The sequence below is a fragment of the Mus musculus genome, chromosome 17 (genome assembly GCF_000001635.26).
Source record: "Mus musculus strain C57BL/6J chromosome 17, GRCm38.p6 C57BL/6J".
Taxonomy (NCBI): domain Eukaryota; kingdom Metazoa; phylum Chordata; class Mammalia; order Rodentia; family Muridae; genus Mus; species Mus musculus.
Genome location: NC_000083.6, coordinates 49,367,387 through 49,379,975, shown reverse-complemented (window position 1 = coordinate 49,379,975; position 12,589 = coordinate 49,367,387). Strand labels below are relative to the sequence as shown.

The following is a 12,589-nucleotide window of genomic DNA, read 5'->3' as shown; positions in this document are numbered from 1 at the left end:
CTCCTTGCCATCCAGTTCCGTGGAACACACTCAGAGATGGCTCATTTCCATCTTCCCTCAGAAAGGGTGGGAGGGGAGTAGAGAGAACTGGGGGCTGGGCTTCTGGATAATAGAATTTCCCTCCTGCCTGGTAATTTAGCAACTCCAATACTCCAGGGGGCAGTAACTCTAGAGGAGGTTGGTTAATTACTGCCAGCCGGCAGAATGGAAATTTCCCCAAGACCCTGTTTTCTGGGCTGCATTTCATACCAATTAAAAGTCTAATCCAATGGGACTCTTTCCCAGCAAATTAACATCATGGACTTTGATGAACGGATGCTTTTAATAGATTGGTCTTTGGTGGACTTGATCACAGCTGTATATACTTCCACTCTTCTTTGATGTGGTCAACAAAAACAGACTCAAGGACAGAGGCCATGGGCACAGTGGGCTTGGTTACTTAAAACACTCACCATGGGCTTCTTCAAGGCTGTGTTCATCCATCAAAATGGCCAGGCAAGCAGCTTTGCTGTAAGATTTCATCCTGTCATGTGGGTCCCTATGTGCTAGGCACAGGATTTAGGATACACATGGCTGAGATTACCCTCCAGGAGCAAGGGGCCGTAGGAGGACCTACAGTACCCTCTTGGGTTCATAGGAGAATCCCACGGTACCCTCTTGCCTCCAGTCCACATATTCCCAGCCCAAATCACATCTCATTTATTTCTATATAGTTTGTCTGTGAACTCTCCAAGTCTAGAGTCTTCTGATTAATAAACAACCCCACCAAGGACTATTTCTACCTTTCGTTATATTCATCGGTAGAACCTCAGTAGGAGATTGGCTCCTAGTGCTCACCTTGGGAAGCTCACAACAGCCTGTCACTACAGCTCCAAGGGAATCGGACACCCCATTTGTGATGTGACTCCATTCTAGCTGGAATTGAGAAGACAAATGCAGAGCAAGGTAAGCATGGGTATGAGATGGTATTTAAGAAATGGCGAAGGGAGAGGGGATGAATAGATGGCTCAGAGGTTAAGAACATACACTGTGCCAGCAGAAGATCTGAGTTCAGTTCCCAGAACCCATGTTGGAAAGCTCACAATGGCCTGTAGCTCCAGCTCCAGGAGTTCTGATGTCCTCTTCTGGGCTCTGTGGGTATCTGTACTCACATGCACTTGTACATACCCCTACACAGATAGGTACACACACTCCCCACAGTAGCACACAAACAAACACACACACACACACAGACTCACACAGCACTCTCACAGCATACTACACATACACTTATACACACACACACACACACAAAGTCACTCACACATACAATCACACATACATTTACTTACACACACAGTCATCCACACACATCCACACATGCACATACTCACACACCATTAAAAGAAATAAATATTTTTCTTTAAGGTGGGGGAACGGCTTGGGTTTTGTACTCCTTAGTGTGATTTGCCTCTGATCCTTAATGAAGACAATTTGCTGTTGGAAAGTGCCATAGTAGTTCAAGCCTTCAGGATCCATAGGAGGACCTATGTTTTTGGCCCATGATTTCCAAATGCAACTTACCTTGTACTGATTACAGAGCAGAGGGCAGGCACACGGAAGACAGTTTGAGCAGGAAGTTGAGATGCTGTATCTTCAGCCCCAAACAGATCATAGAGAGGGCCAACTAGAAGTAGGGTGAGGCTATGAACCGTCAAAGCCTGCTCCCAGGGACGCATATCCTCCTGCAAGGTTGGGCCAAACTGGAGACCAAGTGTTCAAATTCCTGAGTCGATAGAGGACAGTTCTCATTCAAATCACTGCCACTGGTGCTATCTATACTCAGAGTGTGTCTCCTCCAATCAGGCTCCCCACGTTTTTACATTAGACTGGATGCAGCCCACTGTCTCAGATGAGAGCCAAAGGAAACAGCAGTAGACACCTCATGGCTGAGATATGTGGAGGAGAAGGAACAGAAACGTGGAAATTAAAGCGCTCTTCTTGATAAAGCCAGGCTGCCCATTCCACTTGGGAGCCTCTAAAATAATTCCCTGGGCCAGGTGCTTGTAGGAGCTCTGCCTCACGTTCCAAATGTCAGGACTGTAATTACTTCTCCCTCCGAGGACCCTGACATTTATGAGGGCCAGCTTCCTAGGCTCAGACTGGCCTTCAGCATCTCAGACAACGCTTGGGGGCCCCTTCCTGCTTTCAAACATGCATTCTCTGACAACGAACACGTGCCACATTTATCAAAACATCTCGTCACGAGGGACTGGAAGATGGATGACACAGATCTGCCTTCCTTGAGGCAGCTTCGAGTCACGCCATTTTCCTGGATCTCTGTTCTAGAAGTTTTGCTCACCCTCAGGAAATTCTGTGGAGCTTCACCTCCCCCTCCCCCTTCCCCTCCCCCTCACATGAGCCCTTTGAGGGTCTGGATGCTGAAGACTCACCTTGGGACCATATAGACTTTCCTGTTTGTTGCAGCACATTTGTGAAAGGGAGAGGGGCGAAATGGAGAGACTCTGTTGCCATCACACGACAACCCAGGCAGACCAGGCTTATCTGAGTGGCAGAGCCCATCCTAGGCTCTCCTTGAAATGTCACCGTCACCTAGAAGAAACCATGACCTTGCTGCAGAGTGAGTTTCACTTCTGCAGAGACAGGAGCAGCTGATGGGTCCAGTGGCCTGGGAGCAAGAGGCTTAGTCACCCACCTGTGGGCAGCGATAACAGTGAACAGAATCAGGGTGTGGGGAACGAACTAGGCTCAGGACTGGGAACCTTCTGACTGCAGTAGACAAGGGATTTTGATAATAATTTCTGTGCCTATGTTTTTCTGCTTTAGTTTCTCTCCACTCTCCCCAATATGCAATGCCTGCCCATGAGGAACAACATATTAACAATGGAAAGAATCCGGCTAATCATCCCTCCAACAGCCCATGGATAGAGACACAACGCAGAAGACCATGCAGCAGCCCCAACAAGTGTTTCATCCTCTAGAATAAGGAGACAAGGAATTGACATCTTGTCTTTCTAACTGTCATTTATGCCCCGATTCTATAGGAAGTAATTGGAAAATGGTTCCCACCAGTCACTTTAAATGTAGCACATACAAACCCAATGATCTTATTAGAAATCCTCCAACAGAGACATCCTCTAGTATGATGAGTTAAGCAGAGAGTTCTTTCCTGGTCCATTTAATGTGATTTAATTTGTACAGGTTCAAGAATGTGTCTAGCGTGGTCACGGCCACACACAGAATCTCAATTTGTAATATACTTGCTAGACTACAATTTGGGTCTCTTCCCCTTTAGATCTGAAGAAGGAAGCCGAAATATTTCCCGGGGTTGTTATCTACTTTGCTTCTCATGCAAATCCATAACCGGGCTTTCGAGAGGCCACGAGGTTTGAAGAGGAAAGACATCAAAACAACAAACTTGTTTGTAGAGTTTGGGGTTAGAACGGAGTCCGCTCAGAACCAGGGAAGTCTAAAGACCAAGATTAGCCAGAGTCACTTAAGGTTTAAGGTGATGACTACATCAAACAGCACCCAACTCCAGGTTGTTTCAATAATCTGTAAATAGAAGCTGCAGCTCACGGCTTCTGGTGGAGGAAGGCTCTTCTGCTCACAGGGAAGCCAGTCGAGAGTTCAAACTATGTGTGTGTGTGTGTGTGTGTGTGTGTGTGTGTGTGTGTGTGTGTATGTATGTGTTTCTGTGTGTGTGTGTGTTTGTGTTTGTGTGTGTTTGTGTGTGTGTATGTGTGTGTGTATGTGTGTGTTTGTGTGTGTATGTGTGTGTTTGTGTGTATGTGTGTGTTTGTGTGTATGTGTGTGTTTGTGTGTGTGTATGTATGTGTATGTGTGTGTTTGTGTGTGTATGTGTGTGTTTGTGTGTGTGTGTGTGTGTGTGTGTGTGTGTGTATGTGTGTGTGGGTGTGTTGGGAACTGAACTGCAAAGGCAGCGAACACACTTAGTCACCAAACTCTTTTCTCCAGTCCCTGTCTTAAACTCTCTGTCCAAGGGGAGGGAGTGAGGACACAGGGCCCTTGGGAAATGTCATGGCTTGATGGGGGAGTTCTTCTGAAGGGACTCATGCCCTTTTGAAAGGCCTCAAGAACTTGCTTGGCTTCCCTCAGGACACAGAAAAGTGTTGACATTAATACGTGGGACACATGGGCTCTCACCAAACACCAAGTATGTTATCTCTTGTCTTAAACTTCTTAGCTTCCAGACCCGTAAGAATGTCTTTATGACCCAGTCAGTTCAGGATGATGTAACCTGTCACACAGGCTTCCTTCTCTCAGATGTAACCTGTCACACACAGGGACAGCTGGGGATCCTTCTCAGGCTTTGGAATGAGTTCCTCAGCAAGTCAGACTTTGATGTAAGTTTGACTGAGTGAACCCCATTTTCCTTTTGGGGCCCCATTCATCCAAAATCAGGGGCAGCTGCTGCTGAGCTGTGCATGTCTCAGCCACAGTGCCTGGCCACTGTGTTGTCCTTTCATAGAACCCTGGGGACTGAGGACACTGCTGACAGGTACCTGGGAGGGAGGACCAGCCTGAGTGTGTCAGCATCTACGACCCACTGCTTTGGGGTTTCCATTGCTGAGAAGAGAGCCCGTAACCACAGCCACTCTTATAAAGGAAAGCATTTAATTGGGGCTGGCCCATAGCTCAGTAGTCCATTATCATCATGGAGGTAATCATGGCGGCACGCAGGCAGATATGGTGCTGGAGAAGCTGAGAGTTGTTCATCTGGATCTGCAGGCAGCAAGAAGGGAGAGTCACTGGGCATGGCTTGAAGGAAGAGATGGCAGCTGCTTCTGAGCTCAGGGTGATCGTTCCCTAGCATCTAAACCAAATGGCTGTGTGAAGATGGCTCTCCTGATCTTGATACCCTGATAAAAAAGCAGATACATATGTGGGGCCTGTGTGGCAGGGAGAGCCTGTGTGGTGGGTGGGGCCTGTGTGGTGGGTGGGGCCTGTGTGGTAGGTGGGACCTGTGTGGTGGGTGGGGCTTTGTGGTGGGTGGGGCCTGTGTGGTGGGTGGGGACCGGTGTGTGTGTGGGGGGTCTGTGGAGGGTGGGGGACTGTGTGGGGCATGAGCCTGTGTGGTGGGTGAGCCTGTGTGGTAGGTGGGACCTGTGTGGTGGGTGGGGCCTGTGTGGTGGGTGGGGACCAGTGGGGGGGGGTCTGTGGAGGGTGGGGGACTGTGTGGGGCATGAGCCTGTGTGGTGGGTGAGCCTTGTGGTGGGTGAGGGCAATGCCCCTGGAAGTCCTAAGGATGGAAGTAGCAACATAGCAACCCAACTCCCCCTTTATTGGAGGGGATTGCTCAGCCTCCCTTCCCAGGATCAGAAAGGGGGGCACTAAGAACAGCATTATACTGTAGTCTTGTTGTCAAGTAATGATTCACATTTATCTAATTACCTAGTTCTCTAATGCATGCACAGGCCTGGAGTCCCCATATCACCACACAAGGAGGATGCCCAAGGAGGCTCCGAGGGCCTCTGCCCTCCCCTCTCAGTCTCCAGGTTTGGCTGTTCCAGGAAGGACGGTAGGAGAGGGAGAGCTGCAAGCTCAGGGTCAACCACTCATACTCAGTCCATTATTTCCTGCCAGTCACAGGTTCTGTGATCCACCTACAGGAACCCATTATCTATCTCTTAAGGAGAGAACTGCCTTCCCTTAAGCTCACTAGTTGGGAATTCTGGGGTTCTTCCTAAATGTTGGTCCCAGCCTGCAGATTATTAGAACCACAGGGACATAGGAGCCAGGTGCCCAGCCAGAAGGACACAGACATCACACCTACCTGGAGCATTCTGCGCTTAGTGACAGCAATGGGCAGGGTTTAGGAACCTGCTCACTTTACCTCCACACTCTGATGGGCTGGCCGAGGCTTAGGGAGTAGAGGGTACAGCTCTGTCTCACCCTGAAGACTCCCTCCAAAATTTACTGGTCTCTTAACACCCAGCTTTCCAAACTCTCTCCCAGTCTTTCTTCATGTTGGGGGTAGGGGTGGGAATCGTGACAGACATACAAGTAATAGTCATAGCCTTTAAATGATGGCATATCTGAAAGTGTGGAATGACACACACAGGCCAGAGAACACACAACATTCTGCTGATAACTGTCCATAAAGTTTGCTGGCATCAATTCAAAGCTCCCTGGTCGGAGGTATTCAGGGACTCCTCAAAGCCCCGTAAGCACTCCCATTTAGTGTGTGTAGGGACTGCTTCCCCAAGCCGACCTGGCTACTATTCTTAGAAAAAGGTATGTTCAGCTACTCCCTGGGCCACCAGCCAGCTTCCTTCCCTAGACCCTGACTGTGACTCACTCAGGCATGTCCCCAAAAGCCTCCTGTTGCTCTCCTCCCTGAGAGGATGCTCCTTCCACTGAACTACTTAATCACCTCACTTAGAACTGCATCATTTAGCATTAGTGCAAAGCTTTCCTTGACAGTACCCAGGAGGCTGGGAACTCTCACCCGAGGCCAGCACACATTCAGGCTACTAGAAGTACAGTGGCAACCATGTGCAGACAGAATCACGTGTGGTATGTGATGGGCAAAGATACCTGATTATAGCTCCCTGTATTTGTATAGATGCTCCCAAACTCTTCAGTGGAGGGCACAGGAGGGCTTAGTGCTAAGTAGCTACACTTCTTCCTCGGCCTACTCCTCAGCTATCCTGTGCATGTTAATTTCCCCTAACACAAACAAAGGAGGCTGATTTGCAGGTTCTGACCCCTGCTACCATGGTTTGGCTTCCCTGCAAGCCGTCACTGTGATAGGTCATGATGCAAGATGTCCATGAAGGTCAGAAGCTGTGGAAGGATGGGGAGAAAGGAATTAGGGACCCAACTTCAACACTGGTCCAGCAGAGGTTCAGCCAGCATGATGGAAAGCTCAGAATCATGGGGGACGCTCACCATTGTGGCTCCCTGTGTGTGTGCCATAGGTTGAGTCTCCAGGGCATCACCTCTCAGTTTGTAACGTGAGTGCTTTAGGTTGTCTCTGACTTGGGTAAATGGCTTTCTGTGCCATCATCAAAACTATTGTGGATGGGGGGGGGGTATCTTGCTCATACAGCTTGTCCTCCATACATTTGGAATTTTACAGACATTGCATGGGAGGCCCTACCAGGAGAATCATGGGTAGGACAAAGGCAAAAGAGGGTGTTTAATCTCCTCTGTCCCAACAACATATCTTGGCAGTGGTGGTGTTTTCTACCAAGAGCTCTAGCATCTGCTGAGTGGCCTCTCTCGAGGCTATCTTTTGTGCTGCCTGCAGACCTGGATGGGTCCTAGCTGGATAACAGTCTCTCTGGTTGCTGCTCCGTGAGCACTTAATCTTATCCCATCTCCTTTAAGAGACCCCTTCCTGATTAAATCTTCTTTAGCTAAATCCAATTAAAATACCCCTTGCCCTGTTCTGATTGGTCAATCACTAAGGGAATTTTATTCTTTGCTGCATTCTCTACTATCTACGGTCCTGAGCCACTCTGATGTGTTTAAAGAACATCACCCTTCTATAATATGAGATGTTTCAAGTACAAGAACATACTGTCTCTTTTCAGTCCTGACAGGCTACCAGCTACTGTTTGTACCAGGAAAGTGTAATGTATATTGTGGACCTAGCCAGTATGTGTGTGTGTGTGTGTGTGTGTGTGTGTGTGTGTGTGTGTGTGTGTGTGTGTGTGTATGTGTGTGTGTGTGTATGTGTGTGTTTGTGTGTGTGTGTGTGTGTGTGTGTGTGTGTGTGTGTGTAAGAGAGAGACAGAGGGAGACAGAGACAGAAAGAGACCAGGAGGGAGAGAAATAGAGGAGACTGAAAGACAGAAAGAGACAGAGACAGAAACAGAAATGGAGAGAGATGCCAAAACATAGAACTAACACACACGGGGTTCATTCTGTCGACTAACTACTCCTTGGCAGAGGTACCACCCCTGGAGTGTGCTTGATACATATAGTATCATTTCGCTAGAGAAAACTGATTTCTACTTTCCCAGAAGGTGTTGACTTCAAATAGCTTCTAGGTAAAGTTCTGCCCACTTCCTCTGGAGGGATTATCTTGCTTAGGTTAGTTGAGGTGGGAATATCTGACCTCTATGAATGGCAGCATTCTCTGGGCTGGGCACCTGGGGTTGTATAAAAAAGAAATTAGTGAGCTGAGCATAAATATTGATCGCCATTTTCTTCCTCAATATGCATGCAACGTGACCTAGTACCTCCCACTCCTGCTGCTGTGGCTTCCCACCACGATGCACTGTAGCCTCCAACAGTCCAAAATCAACTTTCCTTTCCTTGGGTCGCTTCTACAGAGTATTTATCACAGCAATAGAGCAAGCAACTGAGGTGGTGATGAAGGATCATCAAAAGAAACTAGGAAGAGAGTCCTGGAAACAGGACCGAGAATGAAAACTATTTGGCGTGCTTCAGTCAGGGTCCTTCAGAGGGTCGCAGTAACCTGACCCCATGGGGGAAACTCTGGGGTAAAATTTGGTTTCACCATTGGCCAAGGACTGTCCCAGGTAGGTGCCCTAGGAACCCTTCTGTCTGTTTGTCTGTGCAGGTGAGGTGGCTCTAAACCTGGGGCTAGCCCTCCAAAGAGGTGTGAGTACAGGCTGTCGGTGTCAAAATCGAATCAGGAAGAAATGGTGTAGAAATAACACCGAGGACCCAAGGCAGTGGAATAATGAAATGGCTGACTAGGATGCATGTGCTTGCCATAGCTCCATGGAAACCAGGGGTTGAGGTGATGACTCTGTGGTTAAGAGAACTTATTCGTCCAGAGGGACCAAGTCAAGTTTCCAGCACCTGCACCATGACTCAGCAGCCCAAAACTCCAGCTCTGTGGCTCAGGTGCCCTCTTCTGGCCTCCTTAGACACCTGAACTCACACATACTGTCACAGATTCACACACACAATTAAAAGTAAATAAAATGCTTTCTGAGAATCACAGGAACCAGACTAGTGCAGCCACCAAGAAAACACCACACCCCGGCAGGGAAGGAAACTGCCTAGCATGGTTTGGTTTGTCCTGTCCACAATCACTAGTGGCTAGGAAAACAAACAAACAAACAAATGAACAAACAAACAAACCTGCCTAATTCTTGGTTCTCCTCTTGGAAAGAAAACACTGGAACTTATTTAAAGTTCTTGTTTGTATGTGAACAGACCTGGAAGCTTGGCTTGTCCCTCCTGACTGTGGGCCCTGAAGGAATGGCTGGGAAGTGTGAGCATCATCAGGGTGGAGGCCACGGAAATGGTTGGTGGTATAATACAAGTGGCCATTCACGTGTACCTAAGGCAAGGGATTGTGTGTATAGCAGCACAGCACATCAAGACCCCAAGAAGCAGCAGATGTGATACTCAAGGGGAAATGACCAATACATAAAGCAAATGTTCGGGAAGAGGGACCAGGTTATGAAATCTCAAGGCCCCACCCCAGTGACTCACGTCTATGACAAAGTTCCACCACACTCCAGAACAGCACCACAGCTGGGGAGCAAGTGTTCAAACACACGAGTCCACGGGGGCTATTTTATATTCCTACCATGGCATGGCCTGAACTTTAGCACTCCTAAGTCTGGGGCAAACTTTAAAAGACTTGAATCAATAGCCAGCCTATGAGAACAGCAGGAAATTTCAATAGCCTACTTCAAAGAGTGGACAGAACCACCACACAGAGGATCCGTTAGAGAATGGGACTTGAGTAATGAGCTAGACCAATTGTGCAGGTGCCAAACACTCATGAGTGCTGGTAATAATAATTTTTCTCAAGTGGATATGGAGCAGTTGAGGACAGAACGTGTTAGGCTACACATACCTTAATAATTATAAAAGGATTAAAATCAGTGAGAGTTTATTTCCTAATCACAAGGAGACTAGCAATGTAAGGGTACCTGGAATTAGACAACACATTCTTATAAATCAAAGGGGGAGAAATCACAATGAAAACTGAAGCTTGAGACAAATGAAAACGAAAGGAAATATCCCAAACTCACGGATGCAATAAAAGCAGTGCCGAGGGGGACATTTTATACCTGAAGCTGAAGCTGAGATTTCAAATCATCAGACATTGTACCTAAGAAACTAAAGAGAGTAAATATTAAACCTGAAGATAGCAGAAGATAGGAGAGAAAAATTAGAGCAGAGATAAATGAAACAGGCACAGGACGGGAAATGTTAGCTCTCTGAGGAAGAAATCAGCAAAGCTCTAGCTAACCTAAGAAAAGAAAGACTAAGAAATTAAAGAAGGGTGCAGCAGGTTTTGTGGAAGAGGGTCTATAAAAGGATTCTAAGAGTCATTCCCTGCCCCCCCCCCCCATATTAGTTGACTTGGGTAAAATGGCTGAATGTCTACAAACTCAACCAAAACCAACTGGTAAAATAAAAGAAAATATAAACAGGTCTAGAGCCAACACGGAAACTCAATCAGCAATCAGAAATTCCCGTTTGGTATGGGGGCTGAGGGAGAATTGGGACTGAGGTGCATATTTTGCAGACCTGGCCTCCAGGCTCTCCCAGAATCCCTCAGTTCCTGCTTGGCACACCTGCCCCCAGCCCTGTACTTTCCAGCCCAGGGGCTGGGCTGCCCTTTCCCCAAGGCTCCTCCCTATATAATCCAGACATTTTAGGCTCCCCGCTTTTTTCCTCTCCTCTCCCAGTGTGGTCACCCTTTCTCTCTTTCTCTTCCCCGTCTCCACCTCCCTAAGGGGACTTCTCTGGCCTCTGTTCTTGGGACCAGTGAACACCCCTGAGATCAGCTTCCCAATAAACCTGCATCTAATCTGGTTTGAATTGGCTCAGTTCACAGGTAGCAGAGAAATCACCTATCACTACTGAACAGTACAATGTCTAACAGCAGTTGGCTTTATTGAATGTTCAGCTGGACACTGAGAACAAATATTCCAGAAGCAAAGGTACAAGTGTGCAATCCTTGCTCTCAGCAGACTTACACAAGAAAGTCTAGAGTCCATTTGGATCTGGAAGCATCCAAGCCTGTCCTTTTGAAATTGCATGGAGATTTCATCATATAGGTGTGATTGATGTTGCCATTGGTAATAACCTCTATCTTTAGCCTCTGTCTCCTGGAGGATCATGGGGCCAAAATCCAGTCTTTTAATTACACCTTGTTTCTAATAACCAGCCCCCACTATGAAACCCTTTATGGCTTCATTTATATTAGCATATAAATGACACTTGCCATTCACAAGATTCAAAGGATTTAATGGCTAGAGAGTTGCAAACAAAGGTGAAGGCTTTGTCAACTTGGCTAGATTTAGAATAACCATGGCAACTGAACCTTTCAGTCCTCAAATTGCTTCAGTCAAGGATTTTGGGGTTGTTGTGATAAAATGCCCTGACACGAGCAACCTGAGGGAGAAATAGTGTATTGTGGCTCACAGTCAAGGCTAGAGTCCACCATGGTGGAAAGGTCAAGACAGACAGCCACATTGCATCTATGAGCTTACAGGCGATTCTTCTGGGCTCCTCATGGGGACCTAGCACCTGCTTACACCATCACCTGCCCCCATTGCCTGCTGCTGGCAGGTGAGGGCTGCATATAAAAGGACTGCCTGCAGTCCAGTTCTCTTTCTGGTCTCTCTCTCCTCTGCTGTGTCCTTCTCTGTCCCTCCTCCCCTCCCTCATGGCTCTGCTTCCATCTGTCTATATGTCCACTCATCTGTCTCTATCCCTTCTCCAGGCCCTCACTCCCCTCACTTCCCCCAAGAAAGCCCCTTTATACTACATCTATTGCATGGCATAATTTCTCAGGGGGACCCCTCCTCCACCACCACACTATATTTCATATCAGCATCCACAGTCAGGAAGCCAAGGTAAATGCAGTGCTAAGGCTCAGCCATTTATGACATTCATGACTCCATTTATGACAGTCCAGGATCCTTCCCAAGGAATGATGTCACCACAGCTACGATGGGTCTTCTTCCATCAATGAGCTGAATTGGGTAAGAGACTGTCGAGTTAATAATTAATATTAACCATCACAATAACCAAGGGAAAAATATAAACACTCATTTTGCTCGTTTGTAGTTCACTTCAAAGATTACTAATTCTGGAAGCCATTCAGTTAAACAACTGATGCTTCATCTTTGGGACAGATGTTGGCTAGCCGTGTAGATAGACAAGTTATTCATTTAAAAATTGTTTATCTGAAATTAAGATCAGATGGATCATTCCTAGTTTTGCTTCATCTCTCTCTCCTTCAAAGTTGAAGACACTAAGATTGGAGAAAATAAGATACTTAAGATTTGCAGAGGCACCATCCTCAGGTGGCCAACAACAGCCGTCAGTGTTCTGTTCTGGACCACTAGAGTGTTATATCTAGAGGTCTCCAAACTCTTATCTTCTCTGAATCACAAGTCTCATTTCTCTCCTCTCTTCTTTACCTAGGGATAAAGGAAGCTTAAGATGTCGGTTGAGTGCAGACAGCCTTTGCTGGTGACAGATTCCCATTTTCTTTGGTTGCTGGCTTTTCAAGTCATTTCCCCTTGTCCTTGACACTGAGCAGTGATAACATGGTTTCAGTAACAATGTCACATAGTTTAAGCCTGTCAGGATATTCTTAAAAGGAAAGAGT

General features: G+C 47.1%; 1 long non-coding RNA gene across 1 annotated transcript; it reads right to left on the bottom strand.

The window, feature by feature from the left end:
- Positions 1–455: 455 nt before the first annotated feature.
- On the bottom strand, positions 456–1,653 carry Gm41594. Its single transcript, XR_876865.1, has 3 exons — positions 1,564–1,653; positions 838–915; positions 456–545 (listed from the first exon to the last, which is right to left on the bottom strand). It is a non-coding gene; the product is annotated as a predicted gene, 41594 (long non-coding RNA).
- Positions 1,654–12,589: the final 10,936 nt, after the last annotated feature.